Raw genomic sequence first — 8,570 nt, 5'->3', positions numbered from 1 at the left:
AGTTACATCAGTACTTATGATGGCTGAGGTTAATAGAAAGCAGAATGTCAGCCCCCAGTAGGGGATGCCAGCACCCTGTGATGACCAATTTGAAGTACTCCCTTAATAAAAAAAATTATTTATTTATTTATTATTTTATGTGTATGCGTGTATTGCCTGCATGTAGGTAAGTGCACCCGTGTCGAGCAATGCCTGTGGAGGTCAGAAGAGGACTTCAGATCCCCTGGGACTGGCGTTATGGACAGTTAGCTGCCATGTGGGTGCTGGAATTCGAACCCAGGTCTTCTGCAAGAATAACCAGTGTTCTTAACCACTGAGCCATCTCTCCGGCCCCTTGAAGTACTACCTTGACTGGGTTAAGAGGTACCTGGCATAGCTGGTGAAGCATTTCTTCCGGTGTGTCTGTGCGGACTTTTCTGCAGGAGAGTGTGTGAGTGGACAGACATGGATGATCAGTTCTCTGGGTGAATAGGCACCAAACAACTATCTTGAGAACCTGATGCAGAAGAAGGGTGAATCCTTGCTCCCTATGCACACTCAAAGTCCTGGTGTGCGAGGACAGAGTTTGGATTTCTGGACGTGCGCTGGGGTCCCATCTCCAACCCGCCACTCTTTGATCTCCAGCATCATTTTCAGGGTTTTGACCTGAGACTGAAAGGCTCATCATCTTGCTTTCCTGGTTCTAAGACTATGTGAATCCCACCAACCTCCCGGGTCCTCCAGCTGTCAGACAGTCTATGATGGGGCTTCTCAGACTATAATTGTGTGAACCATGATAAATTCCGTGTGTGTTCCCCCTCTCTCTGGGGAGCCCTAACACAATCCCTAAGCTGGAAAGAGAGGTTACCCCAAATCCAGAGCTATAGGAGAGGGCCAATCCATAGAGTTGTGACCTTTGGTAAGCCGTACAGGTGATCTGCCACACCCATCCCACAACCTGACAGATGGAATAAATACCTGCCACCATCCCAATATCCTACTAGTGTCTCTCATCAGCCTGGTTAGTCCAGATGGAAGCTAAGTGATGCACTCCCATGTTCCGTTATCCAAGGCACAGAGCACAGTGGCAGGGGGCGGTGAGCAGGTCTAGAAATGTGTCAGGAAGTAGCCAACACATGACTTCACAGAAATGTGGGTACCAAGTAACCTGCCTATGGGCAAAAGGCAAGTAAAAAATGCCGTTAGGATCCAAACCCACACAGTATGCCTCTGATCCATACGCAGCCTTGACACACTTCCCATAATGTCCTAGAAGTATGTACTGTCATTGTATCTCTTTCTCCCTCTACTCCACCCAACCATTCTCTAAGAGACCCTTTCCCACCCCTGCCCCATCTCCAGCCAGCTCAGAGCTGGGAATAGTGATCAGGCCGCCACCTCCTCTCCTCCCTATGGAACGCACCTATCGTGAACCAGCTCCTTCAGACCACTTCGTGGGCACTGTGTTGGACTATCCAGGGCACCACGAAGTTGCAGTAGAAGCCATGGACTGTCAATCCTCAAAGGGAAAGAAAAATTAACCCAGGTATTATTTAAATAACCGCTTGTTGGCCTTAGTGATATCTTCCCAGATGACACAGGGGCCAAGCACTTAATGTGGCCAAAATGAGGCTCCGTCATGGCGGTTTTAGCAATATGAGAAATATGACTGGTGTATGTGGCTACCCGTCACCAGCATATGTGTTCCCTGTTCTTCCTGGTACCAGGTTAGACCACACGGCCTAGCCCTTGGAATGGGTAAGATGATAGAGCTGGTTCTCAGCTGGACTATGAGGGGAAGAGAGCATTTTATCTTCATGCAGGACTATCAGGGGTGAGCATACTCTTCCTAGAGCACCTGGCTCACTTCTTTGCTAAACAGACACAGCCTCCAGTGGAGTGTGTGAGACCCTAGACGATGGTGGTATTGTCAAGGCTTCTCAATGGCCCTGTGGAGCAGAGCCCTCTAACATCCAGTGCTGGGCTAACTCACACATAAAGAACAGGACTTCGCTCTGTCACACCACTGGTTCTTGGGTCTAGCCTATCCTAAGACAAACATACAGACTCTCATCTAGAACTGTAAACTCTTCCCTCATTTGAGAAAGATGCCGTGGTAGGCAAACACTTAAGTTACAGTTTTAAAGAAGCCACTCAAATTTTACAATTCTGGTTTGTTTTTTCTAAAGAGCTCCACACTTCCTGTCTGGATGAAGAAGGCAAGAACAGCCCAGGAAAACCCTTTCTCACGATACAGAGGCCTGAGGGGGAGTCAAGCTTCTGGCTCCCGAGAAGTCTACTCTCAGGAGACCTCATCTTCGGGCCCTCCGAGGGCAGTTCTCAGGGTCTGAGCAGAGGGTAGATGGAGCTTACTGAGGCTTGCCGGAGCAAGAATCAGCCACAGCCAGGAAACATGAAGAAGTAAAGGGACAGTTTGCTTTTGGTGCCACTGAGCTCCCCATTCTTCTTAATGTCCAATTTTCTGAAATAAGATGCGTGCTAAAATATGAAGTTTCTAAAATGTCTGTTTTAAAGGTTTGGAATAAATGAGATAATCCCAAGGAATGGATAAAGAAGACAGACCACAACACAGAGGATCCAGTCCCCACAGTCCCTAGACAGTCTCAGGATTGGGCTGCAAGAGGAACCACATCAAATTGACCTGTGTCTGTTGCTTTCTTACTGTTGTTAAAAATACCTGACAAAAAAGCAACTTACAGGAGGAAGGAGTATTTCAGCTCAGAGGTCGAGGGTGCAGTTAGCCGTCGTGGGGGAAGGTATGGTGGCCAGAGCTGGCTGTTCACCTCTCAGCTCACCAGAAACAACCTTGGCTGGCTTTCTCCTTTCTCCCTTTTTATCTAGTCAAGGACCTTAGCCTCTGGGATGGTGCTATCTACTTTCAGGGCAGGTGTTCTTCAGCTGATCATCCCTGCAAGTCCCACACAACCTCACAGATACTGCTAAGGGTGTGCCTCACTAGCGCCCTAAGCATCTCTTAATCCAATCAGGTTGACAGCATCACGTGACTTGTCTGCCATGCAGAGGTACTCCACCACACTGCAACCACAGAGGCCAATCTTAGAGATGCAGAACCACCATCAAATGGGCCCCACAGGGGTGACTCACCTCCCCATCCTTATTCAGCAGCGCTTACCAAAGATTCGCATGTGCCCAGCACTCCGTCAGCCACTACGCTTATGAAGAAGGGTGGGGTGGCCACAGTCTGTGCAGCGGTGTGCAGCCTTGCTTGCACGCTGCAATAATTTGCGATGTGAGAAAACAACACCACAAAGCAACACAGCATTGATACCAGAGTCTCCCTTCTCATCTGAAATTCTGTTGCAGAAATTGAAGGTTATGACCTGGTCTTGGGATTTTAAGAACTCCTGGGGCTAGAGAGATGGCTCAGTGGTTAACACTGGTTGTTCTGGCATAAGACCCGGGTTCAGATCCCAGCACCCATATAGCAGCTAATGACTGTCCATAACTCCAGTCCCAGGGGATCCAACAAAGCACTCCGTCAGCCACTACGCTTATGAAGAAGGGTGGGGTGGCCACAGTCTGTGCAGCGGTGTGCAGCCTTGCTTGCACGCTGCAATAATTTGCGATGTGAGAAAACAACACCACAAAGCAACACAGCATTGATACCAGAGTCTCCCTTCTCATCTGAAATTCTGTTGCAGAAATTGAAGGTTATGACCTGGTCTTGGGATTTTAAGAACTCCTGGGGCTAGAGAGATGGCTCAGTGGTTAACACTGGTTGTTCTGGCATAAGACCCGGGTTCAGATCCCAGCACCCATATAGCAGCTAATGACTGTCCATAACTCCAGTCCCAGGGGATCCAACAACCTCTTCTGACCTCCTCAGGCATTGCATGACACGGGTGCACTTACCTACATTCAGGCAATACACACATATACATTTAAAAAAACAAAAAACCTCCTCCTGACTGTAATGCTCAGCCAACGCTGGGGACCGTTAGGAACACGTGGCAGAAACAGTGTTGAAGCAAAGTAGCCCAAAGGGAAGGAAGGGCACGCAGGCAGAGGGACGGGAACAGACAGGAGTTAGGAAACTGCCCACAGAACTAAAAGTTGCAGTGGGTGGGGAGAATGCAGGTGATGGAGGCCCCCCTATGCCAAAACAAGGATCTGCTCTCCAGGAGGCGGAGAGCCAATGAAAGTTATTGAACAGTGGGACATATTTGAATGTGAACTGTCCCCACAGGCTCTGTGTGTCTTCTACTTGGTCCCCAGCTGGTGTCGCTGTTATGGAAGGCTGTGGACGCTTTAGGAAGTAGAGCTTTACTGGAGGAAGTGGTTCACTGGGGACCCACCTTGAGGCTTGATACCCTGGGAACATCTCCTGTCTGCTCTCTGCTTCTTGACTATGGGGGCAACATGGCCAACAGGCTCACGTTCCCACTGCCTTACCTTCCCCTCTATGGTAGACTATATTCCTTCCTAAACCAGGAGCCCAAAGGAACCCTTCCTCCCTGAAGTTGCTTCTGTCAGGCATTCTGTCACAGCAATAAGAAAAGTAACTAATAGGGCTGAAGTGATGGCTCAGTGGTTAAGAACACTGGCAGTTCTTGCAGAAGACCCGGGTTTGAATCCCAGCACCCACATGGCGGCTAACAACTGTCCGTAACTCCAGCTCCAGGGGATCCGACAGCCTCTTCTGTCCTCTGTGGACATTGCACAACATGGGTGCGCTTACCTACATGGAGGCAATACACACACAGAATAGAATAGAATAGAATAGAATAGAATAGAATAGAATAGAATAGAATAGAATAGAATAAAATGATAAAATAAAACTTTAAAAAAGTAACTAATACACAAGGGTGGACACAGTCATACCTGGGTTCACTCCAACTCTCTGTACTCTCTTTCTACGGGCTCCCCCAGAGAGCCGTCACTTCAAACTGTTCTCAAGACTACAGAAAGGCCATTTCCCTCCATAGAAAACAGTTCCACCGCAGAGGCAAGGACATGGTCTGGACTCTCCGTCAGGAAAGCCTTCTACACAGCAGTCATAAGCAGACATGCTCCTTTTTCTGTTGCCTTTTCAAAGCTCATTTGTGTGACTTAATTTCACTATATTGATCTTGTCGCAACGCTGAGAATAAATCCCCCCAAGGTACCCTTCTTAACTATTTTTAGAAGACTGATATAAAAATTCAGGGGTGGACTACCAATCATGTGTCAAGAAAGTAGTGAGATTGTCTTTAAAGACCTCAGATGGAAAACCCTTCCACATAGTGCTCCAGGACAAGTCACTAAATAATGCATTGACTTGATCACCATCTTCAACTGTCAGGTATGGACACTAGATCTGATGCAAAGAAGCTTCTAAAAATAAGAAGTTTACTCACTAGATAGAACATGAGGACAAAAGCAATTCCATCCTTCAGTCATGAGAAAGTAAGAGTATTATAAATGAATAATAGAGTTAAAATAATTCCAACCAAATTTTGAGGATTTCTGTGATGTGATATGGCTAAGAAGAAATATACATTTATGCTGGGCACTGTGGCACATGCCTTTAATCCCAGCACTCAAGAGGGAGAGGCAAGTGGCTCTCTGTGAAATCAAGGCCAGCCTGGTCTACATAGCAAGTTCCAGGTCAGCTAGGGCTACAAGGAGACCCTGTCGCAAAACACTAAAAAAGAAAAAGAAATGCACATGGGTTCTTTAGGCCCTGATGCAGGCACAGATCTTCTAAAACTCTCAGAATTCCCTGAATGAGAGGTGGCAGGAATTTTTTTTTTTTTTAATTCACAAGCCCCTTTCAAGCATAAGGGCATCTAAGCATATGCTAATGGGATGACTGGAATTAATAAGCATATGCTAATGGGATGACTGGACTTACACTTCAGAAGGAGGCTGGCTGGCTGAGGAACCAACCCCATCCTGGGAAATTCAAACTTTCAGTTGGATTCAGAGCTTTGTAGTTCCCCCACCTAACGTGACTTCCAGGAATGGGGAAAGGCCAGGGACTGACTTAGTCACCAATGGCCAAAGATTATGTTGATCATCTCTATATACTAGAGAACACTCCATGAAGAAATGTGGAGAGATTCTGGGTTACGAGTCACATCCACATGATAGCAAGTATCTTTCTCCAACTCTACAAGGACAGATGACCCTGTTCTTAGGCCCTTCCCTACCTGGCCCTTTATAGATTTTCTTTTTTCTAAATTTATTTTTATTTTATGTGTATGAATGTATTACCTGCATGCAAGTGCACCTGTGTCATGCAGTGCCCACAGAGGACACAAGAAGGCATCAGATCCCCTGGAGCTGGAGTTACGGATGGTTGTTTGCAACCATGTGGGTGCTGAGATTCGAACCTGGGGCTTCTGCAAGAACAGCCAGTTCTCTTAACCAGTGAGCCACCTCTCCAGTCCCCTTTATAGCTTTTCTTGTTGCTGTTCACTCATATTCTTATAATATTCTGGCAAATATAACCTAAACATTTCCTGGAGTTCTGCTGGCCATTATTAACCAGAAGAAAGGGTGTGGAAACCTTTGTAGTCCAGTGAAATAGACATGTGGAGAATGTGGGGAGCCACTGTTTGCACCTGGTATCTGAACCGAGGACAGTCGTGTGTGACTGTATCCTTAGACTGTAGAATCAGCATGCACTAACTCTGGAAAGTAGTGTCATTAGATTGTAGGACACCCAAGCAATGTCTAGACAATTGCTTAGTGTGGGCAGCCCACCCATGGGGTGTCAGCAGGGCTGTGAGTAGACAAAGTTTCCTCTAGCTTCCTTCTGCCCCTTTGTTGTATTTAGCCGGGCTGACGACCCTGCAGGCTTAGCTCCAGAAGCAGGGCTGCTTGGTGAGCTCATCGCTGCAGGAGGAGGTGTTTTCCTTGCGGCGCGTCTAAGCAAAGCACCAGAAACTACATGCTTTTTTCCAAGGGAGAAACAAGAGCTCCCTCTGACCTAAATTATATGGAAACAACACAGGATGGACCGGCGCCCAGCTCTGCCAGGGGAGGACAAGCCTTGGGAGAAGCCATGGACCCAGCTACCGAGGAGCATGCGCCTCGACAGTGGACCGCATGCAGCTTCCAGCCCCTCCCAGCGCCTTTGGAGACCCCGGAAAGGGGGAGCGCAACCAAAACCCATACATTTCTGCCGTTTACAGATTACCCAGTCCGTGGGTGGTTTTGTTTAGTTTTTTTCTGTTGCTGTTGTTTGCAGCCCAAACAGAATAAGCTGCCCTCATCTCCCCCTGAGAAACTGGGATTGTCTCAGGAGAGCTCGACGGGGAAAAAGCTTGTTATTTTCTTACCCTAACTTGAAGATTAAAAAAATACCACTCCTTCAGTGTTCATTGCTCATTTGTGAATCAGTGCCTCAGCAGGGCAGGGCAGTCTGTTAGCGAGGGAGATGTGGAGATGTGAGAGGACCGCAACACCTGGGCCTTCCACATAAATCACCCTGTGAGCGCAAACTATTCAGCGGCCAGACAGCCTGCCTTTCTCCGAGCAAGCTGAGTGCAGCCTGCCATTGCTGCTGCTTAGCATCTGCCGTACCACGGAAAGGTATCTTGGGTGACACCAGTGTGAAAGGACACAGGGACACGCCACCAGTCCCTCCATTCTAATAAATCACATCTCCCAAAGCTGTGATTTACATACCATTTGCCTTTAGGAAGAAGAGGCACTGTGCCTTGAAAATACAGTTTTGTTCATGTGTTGAATCTGAAATTGTAGGGAGCTGGAACTGCCTCTCAACGTGTGCGAACTGGTATTCTGCATAGAATGTCACCTTGATAACCACACTGTTTGTTTGCGTTTTGGTTTGTTGTTTGTTTGTAGTCCAGATTTACCTTAAATTCACAGCCATCTTCCTGTCTCAGCCTCCCGAGTCACCATCCTGGGCTCCACGCCTATTTTAAGTGTTTGGCTTCGGTAAATGAATGAAGCTGTTGCTGGGGTGGGATTTCACTTCTGGTGCCGTGAGACTTCATAAGAACACACATCCCAGGACAAGAGCCATCTTGGAAACAAGATGTCTGGGTCCTGATGAGGTTGCTGTGGGCAATACTGGTTTACTGCTCTCTGTGGATGATTTCCCTCGTCCTCCATCGCCAATTTCTATTACCCTGCCAAATCCTTTCATTTCATGGTGGACTTGCCAGCTGGTGGTAAGAGAACAGCCACACAGGTTTGGCAGGTAATCTCAGAGCACAGCCAGAGAAAAGAGCCCACCCTGGGTGGCGGAGAGAGGCTGAGTGGTGATGCCGACACTGGCCGCGCAAGACTGACGTCCCTTCACACAGGAAGTCTGTTCCTGACCCTGTCCCAACCACACACCAAGCATCTCCAGAGCCAGAGGAATGGCAGGATGGGAGGGAGGTTCCATTCCAACGCCTACAGACTAACCCGGGAATGAACTCCGGGGAGGAAGGGGCCCCTGGGCATAGAGTTAGTGACCATGACCACGCTATTGTTTCTGACATAATACCCACACGGGGAAGCCTTTCCAAGGCAGAAGCAGACACCGCAGCCTCCTTCCAGGTAATAGTTCAGAGTGCTCAGAGACGCCGGGTCTGAAATTTGTGGTCCCATGC

Source organism: Nannospalax galili, unplaced genomic scaffold (assembly GCF_000622305.1).
Source record: "Nannospalax galili isolate Female #2095 unplaced genomic scaffold, S.galili_v1.0 scaffold469, whole genome shotgun sequence".
Taxonomy (NCBI): Eukaryota; Metazoa; Chordata; class Mammalia; order Rodentia; family Spalacidae; genus Nannospalax; species Nannospalax galili.
This window is presented reverse-complemented; position numbering follows the sequence as displayed.